The 15275-nt window shown below is 40.6% G+C and overlaps 1 protein-coding gene across 1 annotated transcript in view; it reads right to left on the bottom strand.

Annotated features, from left to right (window-relative positions):
• Window positions 1–14673, bottom strand: part of TTBK2 (tau tubulin kinase 2) — an 86305-nt gene extending 71632 nt beyond the window's left edge. Inside the window, exon 1 of the mRNA XM_050335507.1 lies at window positions 14415–14673. The gene's annotated coding sequence lies outside the window, so the exon portion shown is untranslated. The remainder of the gene's footprint in view (window positions 1–14414) is intronic.
• Window positions 14674–15275: the final 602 nt, after the last annotated feature.

The following is a 15275-nucleotide window of genomic DNA, read 5'->3' as shown; positions in this document are numbered from 1 at the left end:
TTTTCTCAGCAAGGAGAAACATAAACACCCAACACATGCATACAGCACACAACTACAGAAGACAAGAAGGCAAACAAAACACTGCTCTGAAGACCTTATTCCAAGGCCTATGAATCTTTTGGCAATAGACACACAGCAATTTATAGAGGAGAAGAGCTGCTGCTAAGGACTGTGTAAAAATGATGTGAAGGCATATCCACAACTAACTAATTGCTTCATCCAAACAAGCAAAGTTCAGGGCTTATTCTAAATATAAATGAGCATAACACTTAGCTTTTTTGAAAATACAAGAAAATTAGCAGAGAAACTTTGATGAGACATTCAGATAGATGGCATGTGAATAGCAAAATGCTGTCTGCACTGTCAAATGATCAACAAGGCTGCCAGCAGCAGAGAAGCAGCCCAGCAGGCAGCCACACGACTACACTCACTGTGTCATGCCCAGGCTAAAGCATCACCCATGAAGCAACCTGGACCTCACTAACAAAACCTGAGATTTCCCTTGATATGTCAGTCGATAAAGCACATGACAAAAACATGGTGAATGAGGCCTGACAGTTTACTAAGCAGAACAGGAAAAGAGAGAGAAATAATCTTTTTTTAATCTATAATGTCTAACCTCTTAGCATCCTTATCTTTAGGGCATATAACTAAATCTGCTGCACTAGTGGGATAAAGAGAGAGCATCGGCTATGCATGCACAGGTATTCCATCTTCCTAAATACTTTAAATACATCTTAAATACAATAAATAATATAAATGAGGTCAGTAACTGCTACACCAAGCAAGATGCCTCCAAAAGAGCCTAGCTAATAGGAAGATGGGATTTGAGGGAGTCTACACAGTGCAGGACACCTACCAAATTCTGACAGGCTTCAGCCTCCTCAATGAGGAGACTGGCCATCCTATCACACAATGCAGCAATCCCTGGAAAGAGTTAAGAAGGAAAGACACAGCACCACACTATAGTTTATGCAGGAGACACCTCAGTATGTTCCAGAAGAATTGTACTTTCCAGCAGCAAATCAACAGTATTAGAGAAATCAGGCACAAAGAGAAGACAAAAAAACAGAGAGACCTTGTGCTAACCCTCATGCCAAGACCTCACTCAGCACTGATGTCAGCATCCCTAGCACCAATGGGTAGGGCACAGCCACATGAAGTGGGTCCTTATGAACTGCCAAATGACATGAGAGGTGGGAAATGTCTTGGTGCTTGGTTGTGCTGAAGGAAGGTAGCACTGAGGCAGCTAAAAAAACATAAAGGAGGTATTGCTAGCAGAGTGGCACAAGTTATTACTTTACCTTCAGTTTGGCATGGCGGTAGAGAAGAGCTCTCTACAGTGCCAGGGAGTGTCTCTTGTTCACAGGATATTCCACAATGATCACATGGGCTCTGGCAATATTGAATCTAGAAGCACAACACAACAAAGGAGATGGGTAGCTCATCTATGATTGCCTGACCAGTCTGTCCCTAAAAAAATATTGGTGCTGGAAAAGTTGCAGGGACTCAAGTCAACGATGTGGCTTGGTTAGAGCATGCACTTGCTTTGCAGCTGTAGTTGAAACTGGCTTCAAGAAACAGTGACTGAAACTTGAGCTTCTAATCAGAAGTCCTTCAAGGTTTGAAATGGAAGACAGGTATTAAAAAACTGAAATGGAACTTTGGCAAAGGCATTTGAAGTTGGTACAAATCCAAAAATATCAATTTAATTTGCAACAGAAGAAAATTAGGTTAGACGGTAGAAAAGTAGATAGCGCGGGTAGCTAATCACAAGCAGAGACAAGGCTGCATTAGGCCAAAGATGCACCTAGCCCAGCCTCCTGTCTCTGACTATTGCCAGCAGCTGATGTCTAGGGAAGAACACAAGGACACAGAAAGCACATAATCAGACTTCCCAGAATATTTTCTGAGGATATAGTAAGCTGGGACACAAAACACAGAGCCAAAGATGGTATTTCAGATTTTTCATCTCCAAGTTCATTAGAGCTTTTCTGAACCCATGAAAATTTTTACCACCCATAAAACTCCACTGCAAGCAAATTGAAACTTGACTTCATTTTGTGGGAAGAAGTATCCTTGTTTCCAATTTGTTTTCTGCCAGTTGCACTGGAAGTTCATTATCCCTTGTACAGGAAGGCAGTGTACAGTTGCTCCCTGTTCACCTCTCAGTCCTACACAGGGAATACACTGCTACCATATGCCTCCTTATTTACCTCTTCCAACTACTTAGTCTTTCACTGATTTTGATCACTATTTGTGTGCTTTCTCCAGTTCTACGTCCCCTCTGAGATGTGGAGACCAGCATTGTTACTGGGCACTACCCTGCTATTTTCAGAGAATGTGCAAGACCCTATTCAAGAGAAGTTAATTGCTGTAAATTTTAAAATTATTTATCCCTATATGAATTGCTTTTATGATAATTTTCATTCATCATTATCTCAGAGTAGCAAGGTCTTTCTCCAGCTCTTCCTTATCTTCATCTTTACTAATTTTAATACCCTTGTATACCAGACTATGTAATTTCAGTATTTGCATCTTATCTAGATCATCTGTAAATACACACTACAGCACACAGAGCTATCCTGATGAGCTATCATTTAGTAAGATCAATATTTGTATTTTTAAATCAGGTTCCATTAAATAAAAATATTTTTGCACAAACTGTTCGCATATAGAAAACCTGACTCACGATCTTCCATCTGGATCATCAACAGCTCTGCTTTCAAATTTGGAATAGATTCCTGGGGTACCTAAACACAATACTCCTTCAAAAGGAGCCAGATTGGATGGGGCCCTGGGCAACCTGGTCTAGTGGAAGGTGTCCCTGCCAACTCTAAAGTCCCTTCCAACACAAGCCATTCTGCAATCTATGAGGGATGACTGTGAGGAACTGCTGGGTGACTTTATGGTACTGTATAACCAGGAGATAAAACGGTAGGTGAGGTTCTGTGTAGGTACATGTAAAATTATGTATATCAGAAAAATAATCCTAACTTCTCACTAAACATGTGAGAAGCTATTAGCAATCAAGAATAAGAACTTGGTGTTCTGATAAACAATTACAAAAGATGGCAATTCAGTGCTAAATACCAGTCAAAAAAAAATAATTCAATGTTAAGAACTCAGAAAAAGTAGATAACAACATGAAGATCAGGTATATATCCATGGTTCACTAAGACCTTACGTATTATATGTGATTCTAGTCCTTCCCACCTGACCAAAAAAAAAAAAAAAAAGGGTTCACAAAATGGAACAAGATAATCAAAGATATAGACTAATTTCCACATGAAGTAATGCCTTAAAATCTTTTTCAAGAGATGATGGGAAGTAGAGAGGGGTATTTGACAGAGGTCTACAAAATCATTAGGCGCATGGAGAGGTTGGGTAGGAATCAACTGTTCATGATGTCATTCAATAAGGGAACCAAAAAAATATCAAAATAGGTCAGAAGGAGCCAAACTCAGAGCAAACTAACATGTGCAACTTCTTGCCAGTGGGATACCATGAATAATGAAATTTACAATGGTTCAAGTGGACACTGATTAACTACACAAAGAAAGAAAACTGCTGTGGGTTACTGAAAATACATATTAAGTATATTCAGGTCAGGAAGTTCCTTACTAAAAAATGAAAAAGTACTAGAGGAAATTATAATTTATATTATCTCTGGTTTTGTACTTTTCCTTAGGCATCCACTTATCACTACTATTGAATACAGATCTTTAGTCTTTAGTCTATCTTGTTTGGAAAGATCGAGAGAAGACAAAGAAATTCTGCTCCCTGTAACATAAATCCAAGTTATTTGGATTGATGAGCTGCAACTTGAATAAAAATCTTCTGCATAACCTTTGGCAAGTTACTTAAAAGAAGCTACAACCCTGAAACTGGTGACTAACTAACAGTGGGATAACATGATAAAGTAAACCAATTCAACTCAAATAAACTCTTCTGGTACTTATGTGAGGTTGTCATTTTGAAAAAAAAAAAAAAATTATACATCCTTGTATGCAAGAAGCACTCACAAACTTCAAGCACAATTTGTTCTATTGTTTCAACTTCTATTATTCGCACACTTCCCTTCCCCTTCTTGCCGGGTTTAGTGTCTAGTCTCAGTATCTCCAATACAATACTCTTCTTGTATTTTCTATTCCCTCCAGCACCTCTCATTCAAATGCAAATCTTCACATGCTCGTTAAAAACTAATACCAACCACTAACAAGCTGGAATTCTACCTCTAATAAAGGTGCATCAACTCCCTCTGCAAAGAGCAATGAAATTAATACCATGGAAGCTTTCTTTATTCTGGATTAAGATGTTTTGTTTTCCTAATTACATTCAGCACATATACACCTATTTTTGATATGGCACTATTTGTATAGAAGAAAGAATGATACAAAGATTTCTACATTGTTTGCTAGAGAAGTGATGACACACTTTTAGTGACAGAGAACCTCCTCCCCCAAGAGGACTAGGTTTTACCACATTATTAAATATTTAAAACCATACAAGACCCTACACCGTACAGAAAAAACAGGGTAAAAAGATGTTTTTTAATCCATTTGTTGATCCTATCAGTTGTCAAGACTGATAAAAGGTCAATCTGACCTTCTAAAGTTTGTTGAGCTGCTAGCTGGTGATGGGAACAAGAGAAGAGACTCAAGTCTCAGGTGTATTTTCAGAATTTTTACATACCTATTCACAGCTGCAGTATTGAATTGCAAAAGGTGTTTTTAATTTGCTTCCATCCAGTAGCCTTGCTTCAGTCTGGCAGCCAGTAAATAAGAGTTCAATAGCCACTAACAATTGTTCAGGAATAATTTTAAAGCTGAAAAATCAGAAAGAGTATGTGAAAGGCTGGCACCTTACTTTTAAGAGACAAAGCACCCATGGATAGAGCAACAGTGACACTCTCAAAATGCTAAAGTATTTCAATCAACTAGCTACAGATTACTTTGTGTGTGTGTGTGTAATAAAATTGCTATGCATATGGTGATGCATAAGAGATGAAACAAACTTATCAAAACATGCCATGGATTAAAAAAACCACAATTCATGAAAATTATTTCCTGTCACCATTCAATTTCCTTTAGTACATCTACAATTGCCTTCTTCAACTTCCATTACTTATCTGTTCCTATTCTTTGCCCTAACCTGTGTAGCATTGCTTTGCATTACACGGAATAACAGCCGTGTCAAGACATTCAGGCTCTTACTCAGAGAGCCATGGAGTCTTCACAGCAGAAGGGCATTCAAACTCTCACCAGCAAAGGCCTGAGGAAAAGGAATTTGATGGGAAAGGGGGAGAAGAAGGAAAATGCCAGATGTTCGAACAACTTCTTGCTTTTCTCCCAGGTTTTGCTACTATTTCCTCCTAATAGCTGAGGTGGCCATCAGAGAGCTTCTGCTCTGATCAAGACTGCCAGGTCTCGATCCCTGCATCAAAGCAAAAATTAATGCAGGGAATCAGAAATGTAGTATTCTTGATAATATTGCTACATTAACACACTTTTTAATAAAGAATATTATACAACATACTTCTTAATATTTATATACATATATCCCACATATATGTGATTTTACATTATACACATATTTGTTTACATTATTTACATATATATTCCACATACATTGCATATCCACTATTGTATTTTTATGAAAATACAAAACTTTGTATCAATGAGGATTCATGTCTTTAACCACAATTACTTTCATAAAATGGCAGCAAATCTGGCAATGTAGTGAATTCAAATGAATATGCCCTATCACTTTCTAAATGGGGTATGGTACTTTTAAAACTGAATTACTAAAATGGGGGGGTATGTAAAATAATAATTAAAAATAGTCCTATCACTAATCACCTTTCAAGTATATAATAGAGAAATGAGTGGTGCAGGCAAGAGAACAGGACACAGGAATTTGTGGGACATGGAGAAAAAAATGAAACTAATATCTGCAATAAGCTGGAAGTTGTTTATAGACGTTAGTGTTATTTTCCAGGTTCATCTTCGGAGGCTGTTTTATAGGGTTGTCTTGAGGTCAGAGCTTAGATGACAAAATGGGTGATTTGTGAAAATTATTAAGCCACAGGTAGAACAATGTTTTTGCCTTTTATCCACCTGCCTGAAAGTTCACTGTGATGCACAGTGATTTCTTATAGAAGTGCATTGGAAAAAGGTTTTATCTCTTACTCGAGGATGGTATAGATACATTTGGTGCAATTTGGGTGGCAAAGAATCTGTTCCTGATGATGAGTTTAGTATGGGGGTGTTAAAAAGCCAGGAGCTGCAGCTCTACACAGTAGAGTTTTTTTCTGGTGTAAGTAGCAAAGGCATAAAGATTTTCTGTGCAAGTCCCAGGAAACAGTGATATGAGAGGACGAGATGCTACTGTCAGTGGCGGCCTTCTTTTTGAGATGAAGCAATTAACTCCCCGCGTGCTGCCCGGGCGGCTCTCAGAACCGCGCTCAGCCCGGCTCGGCTCAGCACCTTGGCCAGCTCCGGGCAGCCCGCGGCTCCTCCAGCCCGGCAGAGAGCGGGGAGAGGCCGGGACGGAGCCCCCGGCCCTGGACGGTGCTGCCTCTCCTAGTCCCAGGATAAATATTAGTGACGCGCTACTAAGTTACACACGTTGAGAAAGACGCATTTGAATAACTTTTATCTTAGTAGGTATTTTCAAGGAGATCTCTGATTTATCACTGCAGATTCCCAAAACATAGAGCACTTCAGAAGACAGTTAATTTTAATGTTTGGAAAGGATAAATAAAATTACTTTGGTAACAGGCCATCAGCTCCAAATCAGTTCCAGGCAAGAAGAGCTTGCAAGACGAGGACTTGAGCATTAAAGAATCAAAAGAAGGCAATAAAACTACTGTTATTCAACTAAGTTCCACTTCCTATCAAACTAAATTTTTACTGTGGCATTACAAGTTTCACCTATTAGGATAATAATTGTTACAGCATTTATACTTCTGTAAGACATTTAAGTTTATATCACACAGCACAGTCTCTTTTTATGAAACTAAAATGGCAGAAAATCCATTGATCATACATTAAACAATAGGTCCCTAAATATAATTTTAAATTAACTGAACTAATATTTTTCTAATTACTCCCATAAGAATCAATTTCTGACTTAATAGTGAAACATTTTTTACTAGGGAAAAATTATAAAGTTTGTACTTGATACTGAAATCGAGACGTGGTATAGAACAAATTGCATCAACTGCTTAATCAGACTGCAAGCAAACTACTTTTATCCAACTTGGATAAAAGAAGACCTTATACATCAAGGAACAAAGAATAAATGGAACATCACCTGACACAATGTAGTAATCAATCAGTTCTGATAAATACATCTGCTCAAGTGTTAAGGTTATGAAAACTATGGATGAGTAGACAAATACTATGAGATATTGTAATACCTCTCTATCTGCTCACTGCAGGACTGCTGCTAGGATATTATATCCAGTTCTGGTGCTCATATTTCAAGAAAAAAATTTTTTTTAACAAAAATATGCAGAAAACCAAATTATTAAAGTACTAGATGGTATGTATTGAGTGTCAAAATTATAAGGCTCAGTTCTCAACACACAAATCATACAAGTAAAAGTTTGAGTCTTTAGATTATTTAAAAACATAAAAATATCTCCAAGGTCTTTAGTTTTCATCAATAAATATATTCTACTATGAGAATACTTCATTATTTTAGTGGATTCCTCATTACTGACCATTCTTAAAAAACAACGGAATAACTTTCTACATTATATGCTCTTACTCAACTACTGTTAGCACATTACATTCAGGGAAGTCCTAGGAAAGCTGGTGCTACACACAGAGTTGCATCAACAATCACAACAGTTCCCTTGGCCTTCAAGTAGTGAGGCTGAGATAAGTGATGAGGTTTTTGTCTTTGAAAGTTAATTATACAATCATATTTCATTAAGAAAATACAATTATCCCAGGCATATTTAGTTTGCTGAGACTGTCTTAAGTCCACAAAAGTACTTAAAAAATAGTCCACAGATCAATTGGGAAAACAAACAAAAACAAACAAACCAAAAAAAGGCAGAATGATGAGGCACAAAAATTGATAAGTTTATGTATTAAGAACATGGAGATCAAGAGACTCTCAAAAATTACATTAATTTCTTACACATCAGAAGAGCTAACAGTGCAAGATCAGATTTTAACTACCTTCCAAACATTCCTAAAAACACAAGAGCAAAGTTTCCCAAAAACCTTTCCAGCCTTTCTCTTCATCCTTACTTTAGTAATAAAAAGTATTGCATATTGGCATCACACATTTTAAGAAATACTGGCTGTATGTAAATAAAGACATTCAATACCAAATCTCTCCAAATTAAAGCTTGAGCTATAAAAACAATCTTGATTGTATTATTGGCCTATAACATGCCATATTTGTGTATTTTGAATATTTAAACATGATCTATACAAATATATCTAAAACTAGAAGAAGTTTTACTCCAGGTTGATTGAGTGCAGATTTAATTTTGTAGATATGGAAACAGTAACACATGGCACCATAATGGCAAAGTGTAATAACAATAAAATAATAACAGTATTCTCTAAGTTCTCAAATTTACTTAAAAGAAATACAATTCTATCAACCCAAGTTATAAGTATTTTCCTTCCCTTTTTTTTTTTTTTTAATACACCAGGATCAAGGAATGGTTAGTCCAGTCTTTGAATATAAATAGAGAAGCACTGCCGTGTGAACGACGTATCCTAGGCTCAAAATTAATGACATACATCAGAACAACAGGAAGATGTCCAGCCTGAAATTAGCATCTAGCCCAAATTTCCTTCAAATTAACAGAGAAGAAAGTGCACCATCACCTCAAAGCAGCCTTTCACAGAAAATGTTCCTCTTTCTCTTGCATCCTCCCTGAGTTGACAATAATCAGAGAGACCTGTCAGCTGAGCACCCAGGGTACAGGAAAAGAAAGGATCCACTTATGACTATCTCAGCTATACATCCAGGGTGAAGTTGCACATAACAGCATGACCTAGCAGGAGTTATAAACCTATCATCTCAGCCCAAACAACTCCATTTTTACAATCCTTCTCTGTCAAGTTAGTGAGTCGAATCAGCACAGCTCAGAGATCAGTGGGCACTAGAAAAGGCACAGGCAGACAGCATCATTTTCCACTTATGAACAGAAGCCAGATGTAAGACTGGTTCAACAACAATGTGCAATTTCATCTGCAGGAGCTAACATGAAAAATATTCCTCTGTCACTGTACAGCTATAAATAAATGACAACTATCACCAGACAGTCAATAAGAGAGCTTCTTTCCTACACACATCAGCTTTACTTTTGGGAGGCTCATGGCTTGCTCCTTAGCTTCACCTTTAATTTCTTAGTTCTTGGCTAGTAAAGACAAGAACTGACTGGGTTAGCCAGCACATTTCTCCCACAAGACCAATAAATATTTCCTTCATACTGATCTATCCTGTGATTTCTTCTAACTCTTCTCCAACCAGCCAAATAGTTCAACAGGTTTCTGCACTGGATACACTATCTTGCTCAGAACTGTAAAACTATAATTTCACTCAAACCATCACGATTATCAAAATAATCTCTAGAGCTTGACAAAACAGCACATAAGAAAGAATTGTGATCCAGTATCAATTCCTCTCCTTCGGCTCTCAGAGTACAACATTTGTAAGGCTAACTTGACTTAGGGAATTATACTTTGATTTTATTTATAGACTACTAGAAATGGGAAATCAAAACATCACATATGAAGTAAGGGTATTCAGTAAAACTCGAGGAGTAGCACTCTTTTTCTGACACAATTTCTACCAGTTGATAATTCCTATTCCGGATCTATTTAACTCAAGATGCTGACAAATACAAAGGAAAATAACTATTTCAAGAGAGTAAATAACATAACAATAGAAATACATTCTAAAAAGTCACCAGCTGGAATTGGAAAACCACAGTCTGTTTACAGATCACTGCCCCTATTTTAAATACTTCAACACTGCGAAGCTAAACAGACATCCTTCATTTGCTCAGAAGCTGCACTGCTTGCCACGAGTGGCATTTGAAGCATTACTACAGAAGCAAACTCAAAAGCTACAAGACACATTCTGCTGATACACCACTCCATAAAGCAATATAATTCTTGCTACGTTGGTGGACACCATTATACCAAAAACATGTGGTTAAAATCCTCACAAAAACATTAGTACCCTGAGACACTGCGTGACAGAAACAACAAATACCATCTAAGAATTATCTGGGAAGTGACAGAGAGTAGAACGAACCTGTCAGAATCAAGAACTTTCCTTACTCTGGATGAGTCCAATAGTACAATTTTTGTGTAACTTGAAGTGCATCAAAAGAGTAATAAAATTATTTCCATTTAAACAGATAACAACGACACCAACTCTGATCATTTGGTCTTTTCCCCATGTGAGCTCCACATAGTAACCTGTCCCTGCAACAAGTAACAAATTCCTTAGCAACACCCAGATACAAAAAAACGACTTCCTAGTAGAGACATCCCATCTTTTACAAGCTCTCAAAGCAAGTTCAGCCTATTTTAGCCTGCCTTTATACATCGGACAGCTTTGTATTGGAAAAAAAACACTCTCCTCATCATTACCATCAGTGAGCTGGCAAACTTTATCCATGAAAACCCATCCATGAAGGAGGCCTTCAACTTTTCCAACTACTCAGATGCTTCTCCTGCACTGAAATGCAAGGCTAAGCAATATACACACATTTCTTCAAAAGGTTACAGAAGAGGGCTCCCCATCAGTGCAAATAACCTAACTTATCAATAACTGATTAATCTCTTCTGAGACAAAGTAACAGCATGAAATAGCCTTTGAGTGATGCTTCTCATCACAGAATTGTTCTCAACCATGCAGTACAAGAACCACAGAAAAACATGTCTGAACACAACAATGAACACACTTCAAAAATTTTTAACCAAAATTTTGTTAAAAACACTAGACTCCTTCATTTTCCCAGTTTGCTGTCCTTTCCTCACTCCTCTCAAATTAAATCTTTCTCTTCTCCCCAAAAAAATTCCTCAAGGTTTTCAAATATTTGTCTCCATTAATTGACAAATAAGTTTGAAAAATAAAATATTAAAAGTTATGATATGCACAACACATCAAAAATGGGAAAAAGATTCTCAACCAGATCAAGAGGTGAAGTATCAAAAGGCCAGTTTTTATTGTTTGAATTTTTCCACTACTTGGGTTTAAAAATTAGTGACCTATAAGCTAATACAGAGAAAGATGGACTATAAATTTAAACTGCTAAGAATGCCACCTCAATTTCATAAGCAGTTTAAAAAAAAAAAAAATCAGCGTTACTGAATTCCCTCAAAAGCACACTACTTAACATGTAACACTGAAGGGGGGGAGAGGAGGGGAATACTCTAAAATTTTAATAAATATAATAAAGTTGCAAAGGATAAGTAAAAGATTGGATGATATTTTCAAGTAAGTTGTTTTGAAAGAACATACAAGATATAGTTACTAAAAGCCACATTATATAGCAATCAATGTTTCCAACAAAGACAGGGAAGTTAAATTTTTTTCTACCACTGGGTGACACAATACAGTACAACAATTAAAGCACCCCATTAGTGCATGGGAAGCAGAAAAATGAAACTGTCCCATTTAGTTGTACTCTGTCACCCAACTGAAATAGTTTGCATTTCCTCTTCTAGAAATTGACATGCTTAATTCCCATTTAAGTATCCTAGATACTAAACTGCTAAACAAAAGAAAACTAAGTAAAAGATTAACCATTTGAACAAGTTTCTTTCATCCCAATCATGGACAAGAAGTCAGGTTGATAAAAGCAATTTTTAAACACAACATGATCTGCAGATCTTGGACTCCTTAACGTATACCTTGCATTTAGTCAATGTTGCCTTTTAATTCTTGCCCACCTATACTTTAACAATTGGCCCATCTGACTGATAGGCTGGGTCCATGGCACAACGTGCTGCTCTGTGAGATCAGTCAAAGGAAGCTCGGGTTTCTGTGTCATGAGGAGAGAGTTCTCAACAGAACAAGGGAGGAGGGACAGTGGCTGGTCCATACACAATTACGCATCCCTGAGAGACCATGACGAATCCTGGTGTCTTGCACTGAAAAGGCAGCTGTTTCTCCTCCCCTCTTGCCAAACACAAAGGCTTTGTGTAGTGCTTTCCCAGAGAAAAGGAAAGGGACAAGGCAACACACAGGAATACACAGAAACTGTCAATCTTCTTTGTAGAGTATCAATTCATTCCCTAGATAAACAAGCCTTAACTAACATGGAAAACGCGGTAGTATATTAATATAACATAAAGTGCAACTTCATACACTACGGAAATACTTAACCTTTTGTACACATATATCTAGTACGGGTAGGAGCTGATCATTTAGAAGTCAGTTTTGAACAAGGAAAACTCCACTCTTCTCTCTTTTCTGTCATACTCAAAAATCTCTTGATATAATCAGCCACACTGAAGAAACCTCTCTGGAATTTGTGATATTAGAGAAATCACAGCCTGCAGTATGTGGCAGAGACTACACTAACCCCAAGCAACATTATGATATTCCAGTTGCTCAATTTCTTCTTCTCATTCTAGCCCCATCTTTTCCAAATAGGAAGTTTAAAAAGACGCTGAACTCCAAGTGCATAATGGTGCACCAGGAATATATCAAAGAACCAAGTATTTGTCAGAGATAATTGGTTCCATTTTCATGATTTTTAAACTATGATATTCTGATGTACTATTTTCAAAACAACTTTTGACCAAAGATGACATATACTACTGCAGTCAAACTTTCCTACATATAATTTCTTTGACAGGCCAAATGTAAATAAGCATACTTCTGGTTTAACAAGTTAAGAACCTTTTGCTACTTTTTTAAACATACTTCACACTGTAAAGCAAATGAATAATGATCAATAAAGTATTCTGGGCAATTTAACACAGAATAAAAATGGTGGATATCTTTGTTCATGAGTTCACATGATTAAGACCTCAAAAAATATTTGCAAAATCAAACAAGAGCAGCTAAATAAGCTCTAATCTATTGTTTTCTCAGATACAATAGCTGAAAGGAAGTAACGTACCTACAAGCACAGCATGTGTTCAACAGAGGCATGGCATTAGCTATGCAGAATATAAAAAAAATTTACTCATTTTTTCCAGAACCACAACAGGGAAAGTAGTCACATGCTCTAAGGCTAACACGATACTTAAATAAATAGAGTATGTTTTATTTTAGAGCTCTCAACCTTCCTGCAATATAGCTTACTAATTCAGAACATTTAAACTGAAATTCAACTAGTTCTGCACATACAGTCTAAGAAAGTCATTACAACCTATTTTATAACTCACTTGCTATACTCCTTTCCAGCTTAATTATAAATACAGTGGAAGGTTCTCAAAAGGCTGCGCTATACTCTGGGGTCATTCCTTTGTGTCCATTTCCCTCTACCCCCATGACAATACAGTAATATTTTTTTTTATTGGTAAATGCATCCCCCCTCACACTAGCAGTTGTTCCCAACTGCTCTGGCTCACACCAGAGGTTTTGGAAACCACATGCCGATCTTTGTCCTTTCACTGCTTTTGCTCTAGAGTGACAACAGAAGCACAAGGATACAGCTGCAGTCTAGTGATCATCTGTAGACTCGGGAACAAGGTATTTTCTCTTTCCCTTTTTATAAAGTTAAAAGTGCATATAAGAATATATTTTTGAATCCGTTCCATACGCAGTTTCCATGCTCCCCGTTACCGCCGTGGTGCGAGCACCCGCGGCCTAGCCGGGCATATCTGTATGCACAGATCGATGCAACTGCCGCTAATGGCTCCAGCACTCGGAGCGCCAGGCGACAGACAGCCCGCTTCCCGATCCAGCCGTGCCCACACAGCATCCGTCACACGCATGCCACAGCCCAGAGCTGGAAATATAGACGCAGCTATTTTAAAGCAGGGATGTTTCGCCGTCAGAAGACGTAAATATGTGTACCGTTTGCCTTCTTGCAGCAAGTGGGAGGGACAAAAAAAAAAAAAAAAAATCTCGTGCCTATAAATCTGAGTTTTCCGTGGAGGCCGGGGCAGCGGTGGGTGACTGCTGCTGGAGCCCGCCAGACCTGCCGACCTTAACTCCACGGACCGGATCGCTCCGTGCTGCCCCGGCTGGAATAAGCCCCTCTCGGGGCGGGCCGTGGCCCCGGAGCTCCCGCACCCGGCAAACTCGCTCTCATGCGGGGACAGGAACCGCGGCGCGGCTCCCACGCAGCAGCCGCCGGGGCCGGGCCGGAGCCCGCGGGCCGCGCCCCGCCGCGGCGGCCGGAGCGCCCCCGGGGACAGGGCGCGGGGTGACGGCGGCGGCCGCGGCGCAGCCCCGCATGTCCTCACCTGGAACGGGGCCGAGGCGGCGGCTCCTCGGGGCGGTGCGGCGTGTCCCTGCGGCGCCCCCGGCCCCGCGGGGATGGTGTGCGCGGCGCGGGGCGGGGGCTACAGCGGCGCCCCCCGGCCCAGCCTCCGCCCCATGGCGTGCGGCGCGGTCTCTATGGCGACTGCAGAGCCGGGCCGGCCCGCGGGGAGGGGTAACGGCTGCGCGCAGGCGGAGGGCGCTCAGCGGGTCACGGGGCGGCTCGCAGCGCTCCGCACGGGGGTTGGGCCCCTCGCCGCGGCCGCCGCCATCCCTGCGGCAGTGCCGGCCGGAGCCCGGCCGCGCTCCCCGCGCCGCCGCCCCCACACTCGCCCTTCCTTGGCCGCGGCGCCACCGAGCCCGCTGTCCTCCGGGGCACCGCCCACATCCCCCTTTCCGGAACGGTGATTGGGCAGCCGCCGAGATTTCTCACGGGCGATTGGCTGTGGGCGCGGTCAATCCGGGCGCGGGGGGCGGGCGGCTGTGGCTCGGCGCTGTGCAGTGCGGGGTTGGCTGAGCCGCCCAGCGCCGCTACGGCCGCGGCCGCCCCCGCGCAGCCCCGGGGCCGAGGGGCGCTGGAGCTCTCGCTCCCGACGGGGTTGCGAGGGTCAGCTCTCGTGCCGGACACTGGGGTTGGCGCAGGGCGCTCGCCGCCGCATGGCCGCTCCCGGGGGGAAGCTGCGTCCTCTCTGCGGTGCCGCCTCGGCGGCCGGGCTGGCTGTGCTGCCCGCACCTGGGCGGGGTGCCCGGGGTCTGACGGGCACAGGCCCTGCCTGGGCTCCGCTGGGGCGAGAAGGGCTGAGGAGGGGGAGGCGGGTGACCAGGGGTCGCCTCAGGGCTCTCTG

This window comes from Myiozetetes cayanensis, unplaced genomic scaffold, assembly GCF_022539395.1.
Source record: "Myiozetetes cayanensis isolate MyiCay16 unplaced genomic scaffold, myiCay2020 scf6-25, whole genome shotgun sequence".
NCBI classification, from domain to species: domain Eukaryota; kingdom Metazoa; phylum Chordata; class Aves; order Passeriformes; family Tyrannidae; genus Myiozetetes; species Myiozetetes cayanensis.
This window is presented reverse-complemented; position numbering and strand designations above follow the sequence as displayed.